The following is a 26,143-nucleotide window of genomic DNA, read 5'->3' on the forward strand; positions in this document are numbered from 1 at the left end:
CAACACACACATAGAAAACACTCAAACCTCCATCTAGAAGCCCCAAATGCCTCACTGACACCAAGTACCTATAAGAGGAAGACTTCTAAGATTTGTATAATCTTGTACTGTATAAAAATATATACAGATGTTTCCTGCAAGCACATCTTAGCTGTGTGACTCTTACAGCATTAATAATTAGGCAATGGCACCATTTCTAAACTTTAATCAGAATGTCTGTAACAGTAAAAAAAAAAAATGGTTATGCTGTCAAAGAAAATTATTTAGATTAAAGTGTCTCCATTCATTCTCTTCCCCATTTCTTTTTATCTACAGAGAGATTTCTGGGGGAAAAAAAAATCCTATTCAAAAGGACAGTTCCCTCACCAGTGCTCTATTAGCCTCTGATTTTAAATGATGTTGTATTCCAACACAGAATTTTCTGTTGGGGACTGAATTACTTCCCCGGTCATTGCCAGAAGCATTACCATCTATTTAACTGAATAATTACAACTGAATAATTCAATTTCTGTATCTGGAATACTCTGGAATATTTTTCCACTTTGCAGGGATTTCACAATTGTTGAAATCTCCTGTACGCTCAATTTTTAAGCTGTCAGTTCAAAGATAAAGTTATTTATTTTAAGTAGAATCAGTAAAAATTCCCTAGTTTCCAAAATAGAAACGCTAAAATTCCATAAGCATCATACAAAGTACGGAAGAACTGACTTCTGATTATTACATGATATCTATGCAATCGATAGCAGTAAGCAGAGTAAATTTAGGGCCAGAACACATGAGAGAGAGAAAATCAAGTATGACTGCTATTTAATAATTGCAGCTGAAATATGTACATTTTAAAAAAAGAATATATAAGCATAGGGGAATTAATATGATTGGGAAAGAGGAATCTTTACTCATCCCCAGATGCAACACTATGCATTATATGGCAATAAGGCCATGGCTTCTAAAATCCACATCGCTACCAACGCATACATACTTCTGCCTGGGAAGCACTGTCTTGCAACTTCCATCCCTTTTCACACGTTGAGGAGCTCATGTAACAGTCAGCATCTTAAAAATGGGTTGTGACAGCTGTTAAAGAGTTTTAAAATTTGGGGAACTTAAAGCTAGCAATTGAAGAAAATCAGTGAATATTTTAGCAGGTTCGAAGTCATTTGTCATGAAATCTTATTTGATATAGATTAGATTCTTGGCAAACTGCAATAGCTTTAGAAACAGCAGCATGAAAGAAAAACTAACTCTTAAATGAAGATAAACATGTTAACGAACTTTATTCAGACCAAAACAAATGCCATGAAAGAATTGGCAGCACTTATTTGCAACTTAATGCATACTAAGAAATCTTGAATGGGAATGCACCAAGAAAAGCCTCTGCTTTCCAAGACCAGGGCAAATGCACAGATGTGTGTACAAACGCACAAATGTAGGCACTAGGTGGACAGTGCTGCTAAGCTGGCCTATTTGCTTTCTTCTTTTCACAGACATAGCCACCAAGCCATCAAATAACTACCCAAGTGCTAGATCACAGAATCACAGAATGGTTTGGGTTGGAATTGACCTCATCAATCGCCTTGTCCCAGCCCCTGCCATGGGCAGGGACCCCTCCCACCAGCCCAGGTTGCCCAAAGCCCCATCCAGCCTGGCCCTGAGCACCTCCAGGGATGGGGCATCCACAGCTGCTCTGTGCCAGTGCCTCACCACCCTCTGTGTGAAGAATTTCCTCCTTATATTTAATCTGTGATGCCAGGGGAAGTGGGTTGCTGGTGGCAGGGGAAGAGCAGGGATGTCCCACTTAGCCCTTGTCTCTGCTGCTCAGCTGTAACATCAAGGTGCCTCTTAAGAAGCAGGTAAGTCAGCCTTAGCAGAGGACACTGTGTGGTCATTCTGCGATTCCCTCCCAAAGGATGAGAACAAGGCAGGTGGCAGGACTAAATCTCAGGCACATATATGTACACTAACAAATGTATGGCACTAGGCTCCATGAGCTACCCCAACTTTACTATAAATTTATTGTTAATGCACAAAATAGTGTATCTGGTCCTGTACAGCCTAACATAATGCAGCAGGTGAACAGAAGATACAAACTTGAAGATTTAGGAGACAAACAAATTTCTTATGTTACAGCTCAAATATCTGTGGCAATCAGCTGGGTTTCCTCTCCTCCCAAGGACGTCTGATGCTCCTGAACCACGTCTCTCTCTCCAAACCAACAGCTCCTTCCCCAGTGCCATTCCTCTCCAGAGTCACCGAGCACTTGTATCTTTGGGGCATTTAAGAGTCTCAGGTATGATACTTCTATAGAGGAAGCTTAAAAATTACATAATCCTTCATACTCTTGAAAGTATAAAATGTGTTTGGGTGACCCAGTATAATCACCCTGCTTTACCACGGGCTTGCTTCCCTTCATACTGGCCCACCACATTTCTTAAGCTGCATTTTGGAAGAGGAGCTTCTGGGTTTGAGAGCCCATCGGCGACTTTGGTAAATAATCCCTCTGTCCTGACTCGAGAGACGCTGGAGGAGTAACCACCTTTCATACATCCAGCTCCACATATCTGAGGTCCTGGATGCACTACATCCAAGCAGGCTGTGTATCCACAATAAAAATGAAGAACCCCCCAAGAGATCATTACTAGTCCTTTCTTTGTCCCTCTTGTTCAGCCTCGCCTGAGCCCCAAACACCCATTCCTGAATATATCTGTGCACGTCTGACTGAACTGAATTGTTAAACCAGCTCTTTCTCAGCATATTTACTTCACACTGGAAGTAAATAAGAATTGCATTAAATAGGTTCATGGAAAATGCCTGTGATCTTTAAGCATTCCTTTTTTAAAAACCACTTGGCATGCTCTGAAAGGCAAACAGGGGCAGTCTAAGTTTTAAATAACATCTTCTCTTTCTCATAACTAAAAGATACACTGCTGGTAATAGCAATCTAAAACTGGACAACTGGTTTCCATGATATGAAATAGCCTGGCAAACAATGTACCACCTGTTCACTGCCCATCCGAGTTACGGGCTGCACTTCGTGATGCAATGTCCTTCTCCCCTTTCAGCTAGAAATGAAAGGGGGAACCAGTGTCCGTCCCCAAACATCTGTGAAAGCAATTCTCATTTGCACATCTTCCTGCAGTACCTGAATATTTTCACTTCACACAACAGTAGGACTTTCTGTCTATTCCAGAAACAGCCATTTACATCCCAGCTGAGGCAGCAGCTAGTTTTGAGCTGTGATTGTTTGTGACACCACGTCAGCTCCAGTGATGACAGGAGGGTTTTGTTGTGGGCATCCAAGTACCACAGGCCAGACTCTGCCACCCTTGCTCACGTTAAGCAGTGTATCTCCCTATGCAAATGGTTACCTTGAAGTCAGTGGGGTTATTCACAAAATAAATCATAACTCGATGTGAATAAACACAGAGGCATCCAACTCAGATTCCAAACATGCCTGGATCAGAGCAGCACTGCCTGCCCTGCTTTGAGGTGTCAAGCTACCCAGGAAATTCCTCTATGCCCAAACAGGAGAGAGGACAAAGCCTGCCTTAATAACCAGTTGACACAAAGGCAGAACCTAATTAATACAACGCTGACTTTCATCCCTCGTGTGGTGCACATGAGCAGCCAGGCACTGCTGGAACATGGGGCCAAAAGGACAATGTTATTCAGCACAGCAATCCTCTGCATCTGTTTGCCTGTGGTGGGTAGACCTTATGGAACCACAAGGTCATCAGAGAAGTCTGAACGATCACGTAATGGTCTTGATATAGATAAATAAATATGAATTCCAGAGCTCGCTCTTCACCTTTTTCTCCAGTATTGCATCAGCACTATGGCACACACTAACAGGCTTCCCAGTCATTAGGTATTTATATTTCATTTTACTTTGAACCATGCTGAAACGGAAAAAACATTCGTACTTAACACCTGCCTCTCCTTCCACAAATAGAGTTTCATGTTTATGATATTGATCATGTTATTTCAACTAATTCAATGCAAGGGTTTCTAACTTATAAGTCCATGTACATCGATAGGCATGCCAAATATATACATGCGCACACATTGACACACAAACATGCACACAGGTATATAGACGTGCACGTAACGAGGCACACAGATATTTCAATAATTTAACAGGTTCACTTTAAACATCACCTTCATTAACCACTATCTGCACAAAGAAAGTACATTTACTTTGTTATTTATTCCAGTATTTTAAAGGCAGACAAATCCTTTATGCTACAGGAGGTAATGACACGTGCTTTGATGTGAATGCAATTTTGTCAATACTACCTAGTGTGAATTTGTGCTTGCTAGGCTGCCTCACCATTACTGAGACTTTTGACCTTTACAATACCACTACTCTGCTGTGAAGTGATTAATACAGGAATTACAATGACCACAATATAAATCACTCATTCTTTTAAGGAATGAGCTTAACTGACTGAAAAAGTAAAACTTTACTAGGAAGATCTCCTTAAAATGCCTCCAAATAAAGAAAAAGTTACAACTGAAAAGGAACAGAAAATAATCTTTGGAAAATCAGCCTTGTGGTTTGAGCCATTCTAGCACAGAAATACAGAGGATGTTAGCAAGGATGAGAGAAGCTATCGAAACTTCTTCATAGGAAGAGACGATAAAGAGAACAGAAGGTTTTTTGAGGAAAAGACGAGGTATGGTGCTTGCAACTTTTCATAATATAGGCACAATGAACATATAATTGAAAAGAAAGCTTACAACAGAAAACTATTCTTTTGCTTATGTACTCAAAGACACCTGAGGGAATCATTCCTATTAGTTTGGGGGATTTTTATTTTTTTTTTTAATCTTGAAGCTTAGTGAGATCAGACATTTATTTGGCATCCAGAAGATCCCTGGTGAAACAGGACAGTACAGAAAAAGTTCATTTCTTCCAGTTAAACTAATCTCTGCGACAGAATTTGGAGGGAACCTGCCTTATGCAGCCAAGAGGGAGACTGCTTCAACTTTTATTTGAAGTATCTGGCGCTACCCACAGTCAGAGAGACTCTGGGCCAAGAGAGCCCATGGGTCTGAACTGTTACAGAAATTTATGTATTCTTCATCACAACCCCACCAGTGTTGTATATCTGTACTAATCCAGAAATCCTTACAGGAAAACAAAGCTTGTATATAATTTATTTTTACAAACTTTGTTCCTCTTCCCTTTTCTTCCCCCTGACTTCCATCCTCCGACTGTTCTAAAATTGCCTTATATCTAAAACCAGAATTTAAACAGGGCCTGTGTTTTCAATTTCTAGCAGAAGGCCATGGATGCTGTGGAAATAGGTTTTGTATTTGCTAGGCTCTATTTTTAGGTTCAGCTATGGTGCAGGAAAATATGTCCTTGTCATTACTTTGTAGGTGAGCATAATTCATTCAGTTTGGTGGGTGTGCCATGATGGATTCATCTCAGGCTCCTTGGCAGGTTATGTTTTTATTTATTGGCTGATTAAACTGATCTGTATTCATTAATCTGGGGAAAAATATTGCTCAGGGCTCCCAGCTTTAAATCCAGCAGATCGAAAAATATTTTATTCTGAGTGTACCAAGTGCCAAGTGTGTTGAAGTCTTTTGGTGGTGGTTGTTGTTGTTATTATATGTTATATTATATGTATACTATAAATTATATGTTGTTATTATTATTTGCCATTTTAGATTCTTTTTTTCTGGAAGTAAGAATGGAGTGGGACAGACAGGGAGGTCAGGGAAAAGAATAAAATTGAAGTTTAGACCTTCCTATTATTTTCATATTTTTTCATTTAAAACTGACCTAAATTTGCAGTGAATCAGATTAATTAATCTTAATGTCAATGCATTTGCTTGAATTTTTCTTGCGTCTCCTTTGCCTATCCCACGAGGCACACACAGTGCAAGATCAACTAATTTTCTTTAAAATGTAGCAGTTGTCTGCAAAATTGGCTCCCAGCTTTCTCCTTGTTCAATGGAAAAGCCTCCTTTTTCCCCCAAGGTCGTGCTGATCACAATAGCTGACCTGAACGTGATGACGACAATATTTAAACGTACCATTCCAGCACCATCCCTTGAAGCAGCAGGAAACACGAAGCTCAGGTGGGCCCAGGAACGATGCCCACCAACATCCAAAGGAACAGGTGAGGTCCTTTAGATGAAACAGGCCTGCCAGGGGCACTGATCAAGTAAGAAAACAGGTCTAACTTTGCAAATATTTTGAAGTATTCCAAGCACAACGATTTTCTGACAAAAAGAGAGGGACGAAGAGACAAAAAGATGCATTTGGAAGCAAATAAAAGGTGGTGCATAGCAGTGGGAGAAGCCAGTCATGCATAGCAGCAATGGGAAAGGAGTGTTTCAAACCATCACCTGGAAAGGTCCAAAATTACTGATCTGTGTGTCACTGGCACTGGTATTACACGAAGAAGGATCTCTTTCATGCCTACCAGGACAACCCTCGCTAAGTTCCCCCTCTGTAGGCAATGAACAGCCCTGAATTTTTCTATTACAAAGCTAACAATTGCTCCAGAGCCCGTGTCCATGGTTTAAAACCAGATGACTATGAAGGTTTTCTGAGAACCCCTCAAGACCAGCCATACAGAACAGCTAAGAATGCAAATTTTAGTATTAATACTTCAGATCAGTTGCTGACTACTTACCATGGCAATAGTTTAGAAATTGCTCGGAAGTGTGATAAAATGGTTATAAACCAATTAAAAAAGTTATCTGGAGCCATATCCCCTTCATTTCTCAAGTAGTTGCTCTCTCTGAATTGGAAAGGGTCCACTGGCAGCCCCAGAAAGGTAAATAATACTCCATATACATGTATATATACAAATAATGCATCATGAGCATAAGTCATGAGCATGCATCACCACCAGTGGCACTACTGAGAAATCCAGGTGACAGATTATGAAAAAAGAATAAAAATCACCCCCTTGCCTCCTTGAATAAGGAGTTAAATCATTCTGAACACTGCATTAAAACAAGCTGTAGTCCTAGAAATCAGTTAAAGAACAGGTATACTGACAGTAATGAAAAATGAATATTTAATCACATCAAAGGACATAATCACAGCTCATCAGAAGATCTTTGATGCAAGAAAGAATGACAATATGACTAAGCAAAGAGCCTCTTTTCTTCAAAAATTAATGAGGATCTTTCCTTTTCTCTTCATTTAAGTTTTTGAAACTCCAATTTTAAAACACTGATGAAGTTTTCATAGTTTTCTCACTGGGGTCATGAATCAAATGAAGTCCCTTCACTTGTAAGACGTTAAAATATTTGGTTATTATGATGCTTTGTAACTAAAAGGAAAAACTGTGAGTGAACTGGTTTATATTATTAGTACCAGGAGGCATGAAGGTGCACATGAAGGAAGCTCTGTTGCAGGTGACCAGCAGTTAGTACCATCGTTTTGTCAACTTTCACTGTCAGCCCACTGCAACAGAGATCAACGCCGCCTCCATGTCTGGGCTGAGATAATTTGAGCAATAACTATACGTGGTGCCAGCGTTCTATCATCCCAAGGTCTGATTTCCCTTCCCTCTGCATGAGCTCCTCTTCCAAAACAGACCTGCTTCAGCACAACACTAAGTCCTCCTAGCTGCGAGTGTCCCTTAAACTGCAGATTTTACCTGCCAAGACACTTCACAGCATGTATTTTACACTTGTGAGGCATACCTGAAGGGCACACAATATGCAACTGAGCAAGAACAGAGGCAGCCCTACTGAAGATTCAAAAGCACTTCACTTTGTCCCATTAGGGAACATCCAGACAGTGTAAGACCCTTCCCAGACCCATCTTGCCTAAGCCAAGCTGAAGCAGAGCTTATTGTAAACTGTTTGTAGGATGTGCAGGTAATAGTTTACAAGTAATGGCAACAGTATACACTACAAAGACAATATGCTTACACAGGTGTAAGCTCCTTCCTTGGTGGTTCAGAGGACACATCTACCACAAACAAACTGCCTGACAAATCTGGTGACAGGATATTCAGGATATAACTTCATTTCAGAAAAAAAAAAAATAATAAAAAAATTGAGTAATTTCAAAATAATTTTCAATATGCTCTGATATGACAGAAAACATTTAGAGCACAGATACACCTACCTGCCAGACTGGGCCACACAAGGAGTCTCCCACAGAACATTTCTAACAACCATCTCTCATTTTTCCCTTATTTTTAACACTTCCTCTTTAATATTCAAAATTGGTACTTCCAAACACATTTTTGACATATATTGATTTGGGAGTGAACCAAAAGACAAAACAAAGGGCATATCCGAGAACAAGACCAGAGGAAATCCCCTGTAGTGTATGTGTAAGGACACAAGAATCAGCCTCACGGGACCAAGGTTAGGCCTAGCTTGCAGTACAGCCACAATTGCACAGCTACAACCCAGCCTAATCATAATTTGACCTTCACGTGATCATATATTGCCTTATAAGCAGAAATGGATTTAAAAAAAAACAAAACACACAGAAATTGACTTCTCAGACGTAAAAGTAGTAGGCCACCCTCCACTTAATAAAACCAACTTTTTCTCCTGCAAGGTATCCCATCCCTGTCTCACACCAAAAATACTTGCACCACCCACAGTAGGTGAAGGGCAAACACGAAGGTTTGACATGTTAGGAATATGACAGGCTATCTCATTGCTTGCCGTCCAACTTCATTTCTTCATGACTGGCCTGTCAAACAAGAGCACCCAAAGCCTGAAGATACAATAAATAACACATCAGCACGGAGCGCACATCGCTCCTGTTGTCTGCTCTAGTACTCCAAGGCAATGACACCATGAGTGGAGGCTCAAGATGACATCCCCCAGTCGTTGTATTCTCCTCATTACTCTTACTTTTGCTCTTTCATAAACCACCCTTTACTTCTGGTAAACTCTTTAAATGCCTGAATTCAGTTTAAAAGCATATTCTTAGAGAGATGGGTAAAGCGGGAGATTATTTTATTTAGTTTGCTTATAAGTAGCATGGATTTGGTCTGTTTAGAAATGTACTGGATGAATGTTATAAAATAATTAAATACTTGACCTTGTAAAATGGGCTTCACTTCTTGACAGATTCCAGGCATTACATACCCTACAATTATTTCAGAAACCACTCAAATGATGCTAGAGATACTATGTGATAGTTTAGGATAGTAAGAAGACACTATCCAACTCTGAGAAGTAGGGCAATGGTGAAAGTAAGAATACAGTTGGCCATCCTGGAAATTGGCTGAGGCATTGCGGTTCATACATCTTGCTTGTAAAATGCTCCATGTGATCTTTAAACAAGCAACTAGCAATTTGGGTTTAATCAAAGAAAAATCAGCTGACAAGAACTGGTTACAGAATGCACAGTCATATGAGGGAGAACCCCCAAAAGCTGGCTTGAAGTAGCTATCAATCCTAACAGGCATCTGAGAGAAGAAACAGCCTGGGATTTGGAAAAGCTAGATCCAAATCGTTCCTAAGTGTGGGGAATTTCCCAGAGGAAATACTACCAAAGAAGGGTGGGTAGTCAAAGAGAAAAACCATCTAAAAAGAAGCAGACAGATCATCCAGCATCATACAGAAAACTCAAGCTATGAGTCTGGCACAAACTAGGGCCTGACTCCACGCTCTATTTCCCTCTTTGTGGCATGGCTAGGAAACTCATGCAAAAGCCATCTTAAAACAGAATAAAACAGAGCATATAGCACTGTTAAACAAAATATTGTTTCATTCATCTTGAAAAAAATAGTACAATCACTCTTAAATCCTTTTCTCCTACTAGTAGGAAGTTCACATTACAGTGGTTGGTCAGGGAACATTTACAGCCCTGTAAACTTGAACAACAGTGCTCTATAAAAGCCCCCTGAAAATGAACATGCCCACTCCAAAACCACCCATCACATCATTTGTGTACGCAGGAAATCACCCTTTCTGCAAGATATTTGTATAAGAGAGGTGTGTGTCACAGCTCCTGGTGAGGTATTACAATTCCTGTGCTCTTCTGACCCATGGGCACTGCAATGAAAAAGAAGAGGTTCTTTTTCTAAGAACTGATTTATCATGAATGGAAACTGCTCCAGTTTGCAGACTTGCTCCTTTTTCAGGTCCTAAAGTCCAATATCCAACCAACATCATTCATTAGTTATAATATTCACTCCTAACAAACATTTATTTTTGTTAATTGGAAGGAAACATGTAAATTGCGGGGGAAAAAAAGGAACTTGGAATAACTCCATAAAACTACTTAAATGGTGGGCTCCAGCCTAAATCTGACTAAGATTCAGTTTTGCCCAGGAATGTACATGTAGTATGGCCCAGATGTGATGTCTCTCTTCTTAGTACTGCTGGAGATTCACATTTCCTCCTGTTCTCTCACTATCTGGGGAAGCAGCTGTGGCTTCACAGCTGTAGTTCTTGTTGTGAAGGTAGCACACAGAGTCTGGCTGACCCTGTGGACTTGCAGTTGATGGATCATGACAAAATTACACAGAGGGACTTGCCAAAAACAGTGGGCGTCCATAAAAAATATACAGCACACATTGTAAAAACTTAACAGCCCATATTACATTATTGTTCATAGATAGGCGCTGATATTTTACCAACCACTGATATAATTGACACCTTTTTGGCTCGTTTATTCTGCAGACACACACATCTATAGTACAGTGTTATCACAGACCTGACGCTTTCTCAGGTTTTCTCTGAACGTTAAAAATTGTATGCACACATAAAATGTAGCCTACACTTAGCTATGTGTCAACAACAACAAATATATCCCATTAAAGAACAATACTGCAAAAAAGCTTTTACCCCAACTCTCTTTTATGTCTTAACACAAAATGTGGAAGGAGGCATTTCAAGTTGTTGAGATTTATTCATCGTCTTATTTTATTCACAAGTCTTCATATGACATAGCAATATCAAGTCCATTTGACAGAGCTTCAGATTGATTCATATCAAATTAAGTCTCCTTGAGGTTACGGAACAAAATACCCTGACATGTTGCCACATAGAGTTAAAGTGGCAAACTCCCTGGATCATAAACCATCTGTTGAAAAGCGGTTCCCTATCCAAAGCCCAAGGGTTATATTTCTGAGCCTCTTATTCTCATGCTTCCTCCCCTGCATATACTACATAATTCTCAGCAGCGTGGTCCCAGAAATTGTAGCTTGCACTGCAATTTCAAGCCACCCTAGCGTCTCAAATTTATATGTTACTGGAACACACGCTTGCGGATTTAAATCACATTTTCTAAAAATCTCACCGTAAGAGTGAGAGAAAACACATTTTCTTATAGACAGAAACCTTTTACATATGAATGAAGATTAATGTAATATAAAGGGAAAATACTACACAGTGTGCTGAGTTAACGTTTTTGAAAGGAGGAAAGGCGACAGGCTTTTCATCTATGTCAATGCTCTCTATTCAAGATTAGTAATTACAATTCAATCTCTCATCTGTAAAGGTCTTTTGTGAACTGGCATGCAGCACATTTGTCTAAATGATCAAATAAAGCACATTATGACTTGATCAGTTGCAACTGCCATAAAAATAGAGCTCATACCTACATTCATGTGCTGCAAGCAGATGGTTGATTGCTTTTCTGTCCTCTTACATCGCAGTCCCGCTCCTTTAGATCCTCTCTGTGCAGAGGGTGACATGCTGTGAGGTCAGTTTTCTGACAAGGTCATCTGCCTTCAGAGTATGAAGAGAACTACACGGAAAGTGGGTTGGGCTATATTTAGAGTTTGGTCCAACTCCGTGCCAAGGTCCCCCCGCTGTCTCTCCCATGCAGCACCGTCTCAGGTCTATTCTTGCAGAGTCTCAGCCCACAGAATAGGCGAAGAGAGGAAAGCCGCTCTGAGCTACTACTGGAGCTAGGTTTTTGCAATTTGCTAGAACAAGTGGATCAGGAGCTCAGCTGAGGACTCCTTAAATCCCTCACTCTTCGGTTATTTAAAGACTTTTTCTTTCATTATTCAAGTGGATTTTCCCTTTTCAAGTGAATAAGCAGAGGGAACTGCCTGGATACAGCAAAAAATAGCCTTCCGAGCTAAGGTAAGCTTGCTTCATTTTTGTATTGTCATTGTAATTAGAAAGCAACTGATGATGACTTGTTCCAGATACGCTTTTTCTGCTAGACTGGCTCTGTATGTCAACATTAACATTTGGGGGGCAGGGGAGGGATAATGAAACTCTCAATTTCAAAGCATCAATTTTCATTATCACTGTCTAAAGGAAATGGGAAAATAGAAAGGTATCAGCATGTGCAACAGCATATACATTGTCTGATTTCACCTGTTTAATTTAAAAAGCACACAGCCAGGTACTGTGTCATTCTGAAAGTAGCAGAAAAGCATATATGTGACTATGTGCATGATGGTTACATATGTAAGTGTGCAGTCTGATGTGCTGAATGATGTTTTATCCACATGGCTTCAGGGTTGCAATACAGGGCTTACAACTAGCATGGTTTAAAAAAAAGAAAAAAAAAAAGAATTTATAGATGAACTTGTGCTCAAATTCCTCCACAGTTCTGAAGAAGTTGCTCAGCTTTAGCCAGAGTATAGATAAGATCAAAGATTGTGTTCAATTTAGTCTCTTCCACAGAATACTTTTACCTAGTCCTGCCTTGCTTCTCCTTTTAAAAGCATAAATGCTTGAACAGGTTTCCTCAGCACTGTTTTACACTGTTGCAACTCTTGCAACTCTTAAGTGAAAAAAAAAAAACAAAAAAAAAAAACCTGGAGAGAGTACAGCAGGGCATGCTTGACTGTAAGGAGATCCTAATACACTCTGGGGTCACGGACATCATGATACAGCAGTGTGGAATCCAATGTGAGGAGACTGTTATGTAAAGACACCGTGGAGCCATGGATATAGTGCCAGTGCACACACAGACACCACCACCACATGTACCTCCAAGGCAAACACACAGGAATGGCAACCTGAAAAAATGGGGTAGAAAGGTCCACTTGGCCCTAAAGTCCAAACTCTAATACAAGAGCACCAAAAAGTTCTTCATTAACAGAAACATCAGGCACCAGCCTCAGCAGAAACATTGGAAGAGAGGCCGATGGGTTCTAGACTGAGAGTAAGCAAAGTGCAAAAGAGGTCACAAAGTCACTGGGAGTTCATCTAAGGCACGGCCACTGGGTGGATTCCTGCACTTAGTTCAGGTCTTTCTTTAACACAACCACTCATTAAACAGTATCTCTTGTATCAGGCTGAAAAAGTAAAGGATTAGATGGTGGCAAAAGTCTCACCTGCTGAAGAAACGTCTGATTCTGTTTACTCTCAGCTCTGTGTAAGATCGGCTGATCTTCCTTTCCTTCTGATTTTTTATTTGACAATTTATGTCCAGTTTGAGTGTTAAGTTTATTTGGAGGCTGTAATAAACACCACCTGCTTTGCTCAGAAAACCTTTCTAGTGGTTCTACAACTCTTTAGCAAACAATTAGGGCCACATGCCGTGGAGCCAACTTGGGCTGTGTGGCATGCAAAAATTCATTCATCCAGGTTTCCATTGCAAGAACTTAGGGAAGAGGCTCTTACATGAGGGTTACTGAAGTGCTGTAAATGTATTCATGAGGTTCACCAGTAAGCAAAAGGCTTCACAGCAAAAAAGCAACTAGTGCTGTCTGAGATTGGCAACAACCTTTTATAAAGTTAGCACTGAGAGAAAAGAGAAAATAATGTAGTTATCTACATCTTCAAATGGTCTGTTTTTGCCTAAAGTTTCTGCTTAATGAATCCACTTAGTTTCTGCAACACTTTGTGGCACCTGTTCTGTTTGTGTGTGGGGAAAAGTTATTTCCCCATTGATGTTACAGGTATTGGGAGCTTAAAAAGAGCACCAGGGGTGTAAGCGTAGCCTACAAATCCAGCACTCACAAAGAAACCCCCTGGCAGAGGGCAGGAGTGCTGCTGATAGCCAGAGGCAACAGGGGCCAGCTGGTTTTAAAGACACCAAGGAGGGATATCACACCTTTGTCACAGGAGCAGGGCCACAAACCATTGGGAGGTTTGTTTATGTACAGGTGGCAGAATGAGAGCAATGGAGAACGGCAATGTTGTTATCAGGGCAGATATGAACCTGGCGTTAAGGGAAGACGTTTGAGAGAAGCACACTGGAGTGAACAAGCCTCATGTTCTAATGTGGACAAACCTCAGTCTGCCTCTAACCTCTTCCCTGCTGGGGCCAAACCTGCCTCTAGTGGAATCCTCCTCTTCCTTGTCTGTCCCCTATGTTAAAAATGTCCAGCACCAGAAGGAGCTGGCTTCATATTGCTACAGTGGAGACCACCACAGAAAGGGGAAAAAAACAGAAAAGGAAAAAGAAAAGAAAGCTCTTTCCCTTCTTTTTCTTCTCTAGTGCAGGAAAGAAAGGCTGAAACCCTTTCTGTCCACCTGGGAAGCAAAGAAGGCCTCAGAGGGAGCTGAAACCCACTTCCCACAGTGGGGGTGGGAGGGCATGGCTATAGGTACTGACTGACCTCCTGCCCAAGGTTGTGGAGGAGGAAGAGGCCTGGCTCACAATATATGCTGCCAGTTGGCCAGGCAAAGCTCCAAGGGGACATTCACAAACTGCTGGCACTGGTGCTGTCACCCTCAGCTGACAGGTGTAAGCAGAGCCCGAGCCAGAAGGGTAAATCCAAGCAGCGCCGGGGGGCGAGAAATTCCCACCAGCAGCCCGAGCCTCCTACCGCGCACAGCATTTACGTGCCTGCCCGGTGCCTTTCCTCTGGTGCAACCAAACAGCAAACGGTGCTGGGATTTTCCTCCCTCCTCGCTGTCCCTCAGCCCAGCCAGACTGAGGGAAACAAGCCAGGGTGTTGAGGGAAGTCTAGGTGTCCTAGTTAGTTAAATAATTTCAGCCATTCTTTTACTTTCTGCATACCAGAAAACTAGAGACACCTTGTTGCAGAAAACTGTCTGCTCTGAGGTGAGCAAAATCTTCAGCAGCTTGCATTTTCCTACAGTCTGATAGGGTCTTGGGACTAACGGAAACGTCTCCCACATTTATTTTCACATTTTGGGTTAGAAAATACTGCTTTTCACCTAGGCAAATTCATTCCTCTCTACCCAAAGCACAATAAGGCCTTGCATTCTTGTCTAAGCACGATGAGCACAGACAAAAAATCTCTGAGGACCATGGTGCCAACCTGGTCGCCCAGAACCTCTGGGCACAGGCACAGCTCTGCACAGACCTGTGGTGTCAGCAAGTGCCTTAGCCCTGACTTGTGCGACGGCTCAGAATTAGCTAAGGTCTGTAGTGCATGGTCTCTGCATCGAAGCAGGAGGGGAAGGGGAGGCCGGAGTGGCCTCACCTGACCTCGGAAAGGCAGATCGGTGCAGTTAAGGACACTGGATGCAGCCTGGTTTCTCCTGGTCATGCCCACGTCTCTCCTGCAGTCACACCAATACACATACAGACACGTACACAGCTGTGCACTGACAAACAACGCAGTTGCGGGGAGTTGAGACCCACTTTCTATCCATTAACAGCAAAACATAGTACGTTAGGCTAAGATGAAGCGTCTCCTTTGAAAAATGTAGTTATTTTACATGGACTTCCAGTTTGGCTAGGTGTAAAGGAGAGCAACTATGACAATTTTACTTTGAATGATGACGAGACTGAAATTAAGCAAGTGAAAGCAGTTTACCTGCAATGTTACAAAACAGCGTGCAGTGGTGTGAGAGCGCAGGTATATACCCAGAGCAGCAGTTTATCCATACTAGAAAACATGCTTCCAAAAGTATTTAAAAATAGAGGATGTGCAGCTGGTCACCTGCGTGGATTATTTTTTCATTTTCATAGAGCTGGTCCCAGCTTACTGACAGCTACAGATTTAAACTGAAAGCAGAGTGCTCCAGCGGGGCCTGCGTTTCTTGCAGTGGTAACGGAGGTACACGGCACGCTAGCAGAAAAGGGCTCTCCAGGGAGTTCATCAGGAGCTGGGAGCCTGGGAAAGCACCAGCACGGCAGGGCTGTGCTTTGCTGGAGCAGTCTGCCTAAGAACAATGTTTGCAAGGCTTTCTGCTGCTCTGTGACACCTGCCAAGGAAGAGGATTTTATGCAATGCTAGACGGTACCAGTACATCTCATTTTAAGATGAACATGGCTAAGTTTAAAGCAAGTCCCAGTAAAAATCCCACCTACACAATGCGGCACAGTCATGCAGGAAGAAATAGTTGAAAGTGGTACTACATAGGAGTCTAACGCAAATTTCTTATCTTCCATTACACCATACTAAATTCTTTCAACCTCAGCAACTTTACAGGGATCACTAACAGGGCTAAAAAGTCAGAGAAAGAAATCCAACAACACCGAATTCTTATGTCTCAAACACCATAGAGTGAAAATGCATACACACAGCTGCAAAACCGTAAATCATAATTTTACATAAAACGAAACTTGGACTAAACATAGTCTTGTTAAAATAAATCCTTGGAGGTGAACTTTTCCATTTTTCGCTCATAACCAGCTTTTTATTGTGCCAGTCTTCTCCTTAGACATTCACTTAAACAGCGCAACAGCGTCCAACCTCTAGAACACAAATAACATGAAATGATCAGTACTCACAACACAGTTGTGTTAGACACAGTACTCATGCAATTTTCTTAACCACTAGCAAATGGTGAAAAGAATATAAAATAATCCACAAATGGATGTCAAATGTTTTAGGTACTCTCCCTAAAGAGACAATTTAAAAATCATGTGCAAAATATAGTCAAAACCAGGAATTTTACATCAAGCCTTTTCTGTCTTGAAGAGCACTCACTTTAAATAGAAAACGAGCAGCAAGCATCCTTCCTGTTACTCTGATTTATTCTGTTAATATCATGGTTAGAGATGCCATCCAATATAAACTGATGCATAGCATCATACAGCCACTCACACAACGCCCACCTAAAAGAGTGGGAAGACAATAAAAGGAAATCCCGCTTGAGAAAAAGATAGGATTAACTTGCTAGCATGCAAGAAAAAGGAAGGGCTGAAATCACACATCAAGACTGGTGTGCTTTGCAGTGTTTCTCACGCAGCCGAGCCCACAGGCTGTGTGCTCCCCATTGTAAATCCATGCATCGTCCAGCACCAGCACACCTGGGAGCTGAGGCAGCTCAGGCTGTGGTGGAGTTTCTCGATACAGATAAGTACCCGTTGAAAGAGGGAGATGATATGACCTCTCTCGGTCCTTCTGCAACAGGAAACTTGAGACTCCTGAAGGGGGAGAGGCAGAGCATTCGCTCCCCCTCACACCAACTTTCATCCGACCTCCAGCTGTCCGAGGAGGACAACTTGTAGCCTAATTATAGGTCTCTTGATTCTTCCTAGAGATAGCCCCCTCACGTGGGCAAAGAATCTTATGAATCTCATGCATCTTTCAGAGCAGAGACTGTCCTCCATTTCAATCCCTTCTGCTCTATCACAAGTATCTGTACCGGATCCCCCACTCAGTTTGCTCCTCCTGAGTGAAACAAAAGGACGAAATGTGAGTTTGATCAAGAAATGCAGGGTATTGAGTGACCCCTGGAGAAGGCATGGCTGGCTTCTTCTCTATTGTATTCCCCCACAACGTGTCAATAAAAAGAGCTGTTAACACAGAAGGAATTTTTATTGCAAGAAGTGCAAAACTACAGTATGCACTCAGCAGTTTCACATTTTACAGTTGTTGAGGATATACTACATAGATTAGTAAATATGCCGTGTTTTCTTTGCACTTTGTGTACACACATAAAATGTGGTGAGAGAAAGGAGTCCTAGAGGATTTATTTGGATGGAAGTCAGGTGCACGTCTGCGCGTTGTTACATTGAGGAGCTCTGGAGTCAGCATTTCTAGATCTGATAGGGACTGCTCAGTCTTTGGCAAATCACTAACAGTTCTTCCATCTCAGGTTGCCTTACTGCACAAAAACAAGATACAGAAATGCCTCTTAACTCAATGGGGTGTTTGGGGGCTTGAATGACATGTAGAGTGCTGGGGGATTCCTGCAGAAAGTGCTACAGTAGAATAAAATACTAGTTGTTTATTTTATTATACTTCAGACAGAAGACCAAGTCCCTCTGCTAAAAAGAAAACAACCACCACCTTGTAAAAGCAGCATTTTTTAAAAACATGTTTTAGAGAATCCAAACCAGTTGCGTTCAGCTCACTAGGATGAAAAACAACCTTGAGGCTCACTGCATCGGAGAGACAAGGCTCAGAGGGATCCCTATTAATCTGGAGTTACAACTCCCCAGACTCTATCTCTGCGTCGATAGCCACATTCAAAGGCTTCTTTGTCATAGCTTTGTTTTCCAGTGGCTTCTGGGAGAATGCCCTGACATGAAACAAAGGCATGATAAAGGTTATCCCTATCCAAAGGGTTTCACTACTGTGTGCAGCTCAAGGAAAAAATGATGACAGATGATGTAAAGCTGGGGTCAGAATATATGTGGTATGGGAGAGACAGAAGCAGCGCTTTATCTAGGCCCTGAAGGTCTCAGCTCTGGAGACAGTCTCCTCCTAAGGCAGATGTCCTCCAGTATCCTCTACGAATTCACACGCTATGAATCCATCACTCTAGACCCTGCTGGGAAAAGCAGTCTCCTCTCTACTTGATTTACTGCAAAATTACCGATAAGGAAACCGCGCTGTAGTGGAACACGACCCTCAGCACAACAGAGATGAGATAGGCCGTGCATCTGCAGAGGGGAGATCACCGTCTTAGCCAAAGTTACAGAAAGCAGGAATGGTGAAATAATCCAAGTCTGACAACATGGAAAACAGGATACCCTTCAAATCAGAGAGATTTTGCATCCCACTGTTTTGTCTTTGGCAGCAGAGAGCATGTCCACATGAAATTAATACTACCAGAGACTGGCACAGCAAGAAAAAAAAATTGTCACGATAAGTTTATCTGTTTGCTTATTCTTCTGACTGACTGATCGCTTACCTCAGCAATGGGAAGGACTGGAAGGCTGCACCAGGACTGTAATGAAAATAAAGCCCTGGGGAACAATTTTGATTATAATGGAGGTTTCAGCTGACTCCATTTTAATTAATCAGAGTAGCGCAACAGTCTGAATTCCCAGGTACCCCATTCCAACCTGCAGACTAACATGACTCGTTTTAGGCCGTATTTTAACATTGTTCTAATAAATTCTTTAACAGTACTTTTATGTCTCAGAGGTACTCTAATTTCTTCTTTATTTTTGTTATGGAAGCTTTCAACAGGCACTCCAACCATAAAACACTAAAATGATATGCCTGCAAAATGCCAAACATAGACTCAGAAACCAAATTCCTCTTCAAGCCTTGCATTAATTAAAAGCACAGTGATTTTTTTGATTACAAAATAAAAGAGTGACTTTACATTGATAAAACATTTTAATTTAAAATAGATCTCTATAATAAAGACAAGCCACAGTAAAATTTGGTTAAAATGCTCAGCATAGACCCAGGATAGTAACATTAGACATCATCCGCTATAGGAGAAAGCCAGAAATTGTCAGTGACAACAGAAAAGCAGGATGTTCAGGGCTCAACACACAGGGCAGTGCCTACATTATCTGCATGATCCAGGCTTAAGTAAGCCAAGGCTTAAGGACTGACAAAACACGTGCAGTCTGAGAAACACAGAGCAAACAAAGAACTCCAAATATGTAAGTTGTGTACTCATACATCATAAGACCCAGCAGAGAGGATGTGATTTATATCTTTAAACTCACAAAGCACATAGTTTTTTCCTCTGCATTCTCCTGTGTGTCTTGAATTCACCAGTGGTTTGCTACCGTATAGAAATAAGAGTGGTAAATGAATTGTCCAGGACTTGCCCAGGTGGCACTGAGATGCTGAGCTCTGCAACCTCAGTTCAGTGTGACCTGCAGAAGTGCCTGTGTGCTGCCCCAACCCGGCAGCAGCTGTAGAAACTGCATCTTCATCCAAGAGGGATTTAAAAAACAAAAAAGACCCAGACATTACAAAAAGACCAGGGGAAAATGCAAAGGCAGCAATCAAGCAGAGAGATCAAGCTAAATGCAAGAGGAGTGCAGGAGACAGCCCTGAAGCGATGGCAGAAGGGGAATGAGGACAACACCAGTAGAGCCCTGAGCCTCTACACTTTTCCACCTCCATCATGACAAAAATGCCTCATTTTCTACAGGAACAAATCATTTCCCCTTCTTGATATGGTGAGCATCACCTGCTCGGTGTGCAGCCCAGGGAACCCTTCTGTTGTCCCTGTGTAGGGGCAAGGCAGAGGGGGTGACTCTTGCTGCTTCGAGGCAGTCACAGAGCTGTGGTAGAAACAGACCTGCTCCTAGCAGTGTCTACCCCTGCTGAGGGGTGCTGAGCCCCTAATTGCTGAACTGCTTGGCCAAACGCAGCCCATCTCTGACAGCTGCCCACTTCTGTTACCTAGATCTTTTGAGAAGGCACCATAATTATGGCTCTTCCCTGTAAAAAAAAAAAAAAAAGGCTGGGGGTGCAAAACAGAAAGCTCCTTCCCATGTTCTCTTACTCCAGTGTATTCATAAAGCTGCCAAAACAAACAAACAAACAAACAGCACCAACAAAAGAAAACAAAATATCAATTTAGACTGGTTTTCAAGGGTGTAAGAGTTCTGTGTAGAGAAAAGAAAAGGGTAGCTCATGTCTGTGTACAAGCAGCAAAGTAACCACCTGATTTAATACAATGGTAATGATTTCCCTTTGACGACAGAAAAGGTACAGACCTAAACTCCCGTCCCTGGCAAGGCATCTATTTCAGCAGTCACTACTTTCCCTTACTTTCTGCTAGCCTAACAGTACTACAGATACTGTATTTTGCAGTTTTCATTGCCACAAATATTACAGCAACAAATTGCTGCAGGGAATAATCACAGTACAGTGTAAAGGCTGTGACATCCTCAACTGCATGTAAAATTACTCCAGACTGGAAAACAACTGCTCACATCTAGCAGCAATTGTGAAAGCAACGCTTAGAGAGTTTAGACTGAAAACCTCTAAGAGGGGAAAGCATCAAAGTATTGCCAGAGAATGAGACGTAGGAGATAACTTTTTGATGTGGAGAGCCAGTTTCTGCACAGATTCGCAAGCCTGAGGCATTTTCTTCCACACTGAGCAACCAACACAGCGCTTAGTTCAGGTTTCAGAAGAGCTCAAGTGATGCATGTAACACCTGCTGTGTGCACTACCACTTCGCACTGTTCAAATCAGAAGGAAAGGAGCAGATGCTATTGATCTTCCTGCCTCAGGTTAAGTACCAGGAGTGGGAAATCCCCCACCAGGAACACCAGCACTCCCACAGTGCAGCCTCAAGTGATCTAGAATTTCCCTCCCAATCCTCTGGTCTTGACTCACATCTTGTCTTTTAACTGCATCCAAGGATGAGCACAGGTAAAGAACGCAGCAGGCTTTCCCTGGGGCCGACCTCGAAAGCTACTTCAGAATGGCAAGCCTGGGCAGATGCTAGCCAGGATCTCTGAAGAGAGCCCTGAAGAGCTTGAGCCTGCAAAGCCTCATCACTCCACAGCTCTGAACGCTGCTGGCTGCTTACCAACCTCCTCAGCAATATCAAGAGCTGCTAATGTCCCAGCACCTTTCTACATGGCAGTAATTAGAAAGTGAAGATGTTTTGTCTCTAGCATTTGAAGAAGATGAAGATCATGGCTTCACTGCACAAGCCAGCATCAGCAGGATGGTAACAAACAGGGTGCAAGAGAAGAAGATCCGAAGTCTCCAACCTGTACTCAACACAGAAAGCATTCAAGAGATCAGACAGCTCTTTTTCTAACCATCAAATCCAAACTGGGAAGGAGAAGTAACTGTAGAGGATTTTCATTCGAAGAACACACCCTATTCTGGTCTGTCAGGCAAGGCTGCTGTTAGCATGCCCTTCAGGAAGCCCACAGTACCCTTGTACTCTGCTATGCAAGTAGGAAACGAAGTTCCTTCTGCTGCACTCCTGTGTTGAATTACGGGCTCATTTTTCACAGAGAGTTTTAAGCATACAGCGCTAGGATTTGGACATGATCAGAGGTCTGCAGATCTGTCTGCTGCTTTCAACACAGTCAACTACAAGGTGTGAGCAACTTGCCCGCGGAACCAAACGCGAGCCAGTGTGAGTCCGTCTCAGATGGTTCATCTCATTCCTACCAGGAGGCCCAAAGCAGGCAGCTGCTCCTCCTCACTGGGAGTGCTTGCAATGGCATCCCAGCAGATTAGGCTCTGTTCCCCATGAAGCTATACATTATTAATCTTATCTGAAGCAGACAGTGCTGACGCCCAGCTTCCTCAGTGTCTGGAAGAACACCAGCTGTCTCAAACTCAGCCTGAGGAAATGCACAGAACGTGCGCGAGTACCAAGAGGAAATGTTTCTTAAAGCTTTGTAGGATTCAGAATCCCTCCCCTCTTTTTTTCCTACACGCTACCGAAACAACTGCCTGGGATTTATACCCCACTCTGTGTCTCTGCATCCCCAGGTGTAGGAATACTTTTTTGTACTTTCCAGTTACGAGACACCTGTCTACTTTTTCTCAGACAACGACCTGTCCCCATCGGCCCATCCATTTGATTTTGAGCATGGGTTACTGCAAGACTGTCTTTATCAGACCAACAGAAGAAGACACCCAGATTATGCAGCTGATGGAAGACACAGCAACACCCCTCCCAAAGCCCAGCAATGGGCACTGTAAAGAAAATTACTGCACACAACATAATTCCTTAGCTTCTACCTTGTAGAAATCCTTCAAGGGCTTGGTTCTAGGACTCAGTAATCTTCATGGTCCTTTTTCTTCATCACCCTTGAGAGTTACAACCAGCAAACACCACATGGTTCTTAGCATCAGGAATAAAGAGTTAATTTCTACTAAAAGGCAACCAAGTTGAGGAAGAACATTTTACCTCAAACTTAAGAAGTGGTCTGTAAGGGGCACTGAATAACACTCAACATTCATGGTCATAAACCACTGGATGGCAAATTACCCTCAAAACAGGAAAAAAATGAATCTTTACTGACTTACAGACCTTTCAAAGTCTCTAACAATCTCAAACTTTAACAGTCATGTAGATACAGCATAGACTAGTGCAATACAAATACATGGCGTGGCAGGTGGATTAAGGCCTTTGAAAATCGAGGAACACTAAGCACCACAGCTAATTTTGTATCAGATACTTGTTTCTTGGACCTATTTTTAATTTCAGGGTGCAGTTCAGCAGTGAGTTGGTTTATGAACATTCAAACCAAGACGTGCATGCACAACCCACCCTCCCAAGAAAGAGAGGTCTCTGTTGTGTAACCATTACACATAAGGAAGAGCTATTTTTAAATAACAACCATCCACTACAGGGTAATAAAATGATTTCCAAGAAGTTTTTGATCCTCTAAACTAGTGACCAAGACTTTGCTAGTAAGTGAGAAAGTGTTCTACAATTTGACAAGTTACAGCCGAGTTGAGGAAAGATAAGTCAAGCACCCTGAATGGCTACCACACAGTCATTTTTACAGCAGAAATCGACACGACATGGTCACGTGTAATGAAACCACATTATTCATTATTCTGGAAAATACACTAATTCTACGCACTATTTCCCACAGGTTTACAGCCCTAATAAATCTAGATTTGTGTCATTAACCTCTAGAACTACGGACTGACTACCAGTAAGAGTGCAGTAGGTGGTGATGAAAGCAACAGAAATGCCCCATAATACAGGGGTTATTGCCTTTGTGTCAGGAGACACTGTGTGGTAAGTGAATATGAACTTCAAAGACACGGCTCGTTTTACACGGCTGGCCTCACCTATGAAAGCTGAATCTGGAGCATGTTGGTGTAGCACCAACTATAGTAACTATAATGAAACACTATGGCTGAATAGTACTATCCTCACCCACTTCCATCATCAAAACAAGATGACATCATTCCTTTTATTTTCTAAAGCTCATTTTTGGCAAGGGAAGTCATCTGTTCTCCTAGGTACTGTTTAGAAAGTGAGATTAGTAGATTAATCCATTTGTCTCCCCAAGAGTTGTGCTTTTTACATTGCCATATTTACCACATAGCTTCGGGCATGGCAGATAAAGACTGTCTTAGATTTGTGATTGCCTCAGATCTGTTTGACAGGGCTCTTTGTGCCTCTGGAAGTAGGCTGACGGTTTAGTAGCATGAAGTCCTGGGTTTAATCCTGGTATAAAGCATTTGAAAAAAATAAACATTTCCAAGTAGAAGGCTGAAAAATATTACACTTCCATACTCAAATTTCACAAGGCAAATCTCCTTATCCCCAAGGTAAACCTATTCATGTATATTTACCTGGCAAGTACATATGACGGTGTTTGACTAGACCCGTTTATCATTGCAGCAAAGGAGGCCTAGATAAACACATACAACAGATCAGTTTAGCTAAACCCTGTAGGATTCCCACGTTCTGAGGGTTTGACCCTCAGAGTCATTGTGTATTTCTATTAAGACACAACCACTAAGCTTTCATCAGAAGGCAATGACTGTAAATTTCCTCCATTACCTGATCTGCAATTAATTGGTGGTGTTAAGAGCCTAACGTCTCACGTACCTGCGTACAGCACTGCAGCCAAAATCTGCCTATATATGTAGGACAACAATTTAAATATACAACAAATAGAGAAAATTTGATTTTAATTACATTGGACACAGTATTTGTCCAAGCAAATGCACAAGGGGAATATCTTACAAACTAAGCAAATGAAAAAATCCAGTAAAATTGGCACGTCAAAAGAGAATTATGGTCACGTCTCTCAGGGTAGAAAGGTTGATAAAAAGAGTTCGGAATTGCTGCCAAGGTTATTGTCATCCTGAATTTGTATTGGCTGTTCAGACACCGGTCACAAGATGTAAAGATTAACACAACATTTAGTTTTGTATAGAACTGTTACTGCATGTGAAACTAAACAAGTTGTTTGCTTTTTCTGTTGTTTTGTTTTGTTAAAACCAACCACCATTCAGCACATGTTTGGTAGAATACACATCTTTCAGGAGTCTTTTAATCAACCATAGCAATTTGTAAACCCATTTCAAAAATAAATATTTAGAGGTCATGTAAGCAATGAACTCAAAGAATGGCTTACGTCCAGGCATTGTGCAGACTGAATGATGTGATCCTCCAGACATCTTTCTGCCCATGTGGTGCCATCAAAGAATTTTATTTTTTTAACCATGACCAAAATTAAGGAAAGACAGAGATGTGAGGAACTAACTGTACATGAGATGGGGTCATGCGAGAGGGGTCAAATCCCCCTGCTCAACTGTGAGCCAGCAGAAAGGAGGTAATGAGATAAGACAAAAGGTCGGAGCAGCAAAGGTGGCCAGATCTCTTCTTGGAAAGAGCTTAAGAACTAAATTAAAACAAAAGGCAACCTTCACACTTCTCCTCAAACATCTGCTACTCTCTGCCCTCTTTTCTCCTCACTAGTTTGGAGAAGACTTTTACCAGACAGATGTCCTTTAATTGTCCACCTGGACATCGAGGTGCTCAAGGCAGGAGCTGAAGGCTCAGCTGCCACCCCAGCATCAAGTGCAGCTGGCAAAGTACTCAGTTCCACAAAACAACCTTCCTTGACCCAAGAACTTTCTGGGGGTCAAGGAAACAGGGAAAAAGAGAAACACCTCATCATTGAGAAATGATTTCCCACCTCAGACTAGACAGCAACTCTTTAAGAAATGCCATCGCTCCCTCAGTTCAGCAAGAGTACGAGGGAGCCCTTCTGAGTTTGGAGGCCATGCAGAAGGCCTTCTTCTACTACCTCGCCACCAGCCACGCCAGGTCTCTGCACCAATTTGCAGCAATATCCTTCATTGTGCTACTCCGCTAAATTAGTTGCAGATGCTCCTGTAGTAAATCTTTCCTCAGCTGTGCGCTTCAGAAAAATGAACTGGAAAAGTCTGCTTCATAGGCTCCATGTCAGCCACAAAAAAAACTGCATGAAACCATGAAGTCAAACACAAAGCCCCCTGGGGGGTTCTGGAGCACTACTGTCACATCCTGATTTTCAAATTTCATCCACTCAGCTGAAAGGATGTTTAAAACCAACATTTCTGGGGACAAAGAAAATCTCGCTTCATTCTTCTCTCATTATTGAAGTGTGGCTGAACCCTTCTATTCTCAGAACTGCCAAAAATAAATAAATGCTGCTACATGT

General features: G+C 41.9%; 1 protein-coding gene across 1 annotated transcript in view; it reads right to left on the reverse strand.

Annotated features, from left to right (window-relative positions):
• CMSS1 (cms1 ribosomal small subunit homolog) overlaps positions 1-26,143 on the reverse strand; it is a 232,342-nt gene that overhangs the window by 19,898 nt on the left and 186,301 nt on the right. The window lies entirely within an intron of this gene.

This window comes from Aythya fuligula, chromosome 1, assembly GCF_009819795.1.
Source record: "Aythya fuligula isolate bAytFul2 chromosome 1, bAytFul2.pri, whole genome shotgun sequence".
NCBI lineage: Eukaryota > Metazoa > Chordata > Aves > Anseriformes > Anatidae > Aythya > Aythya fuligula.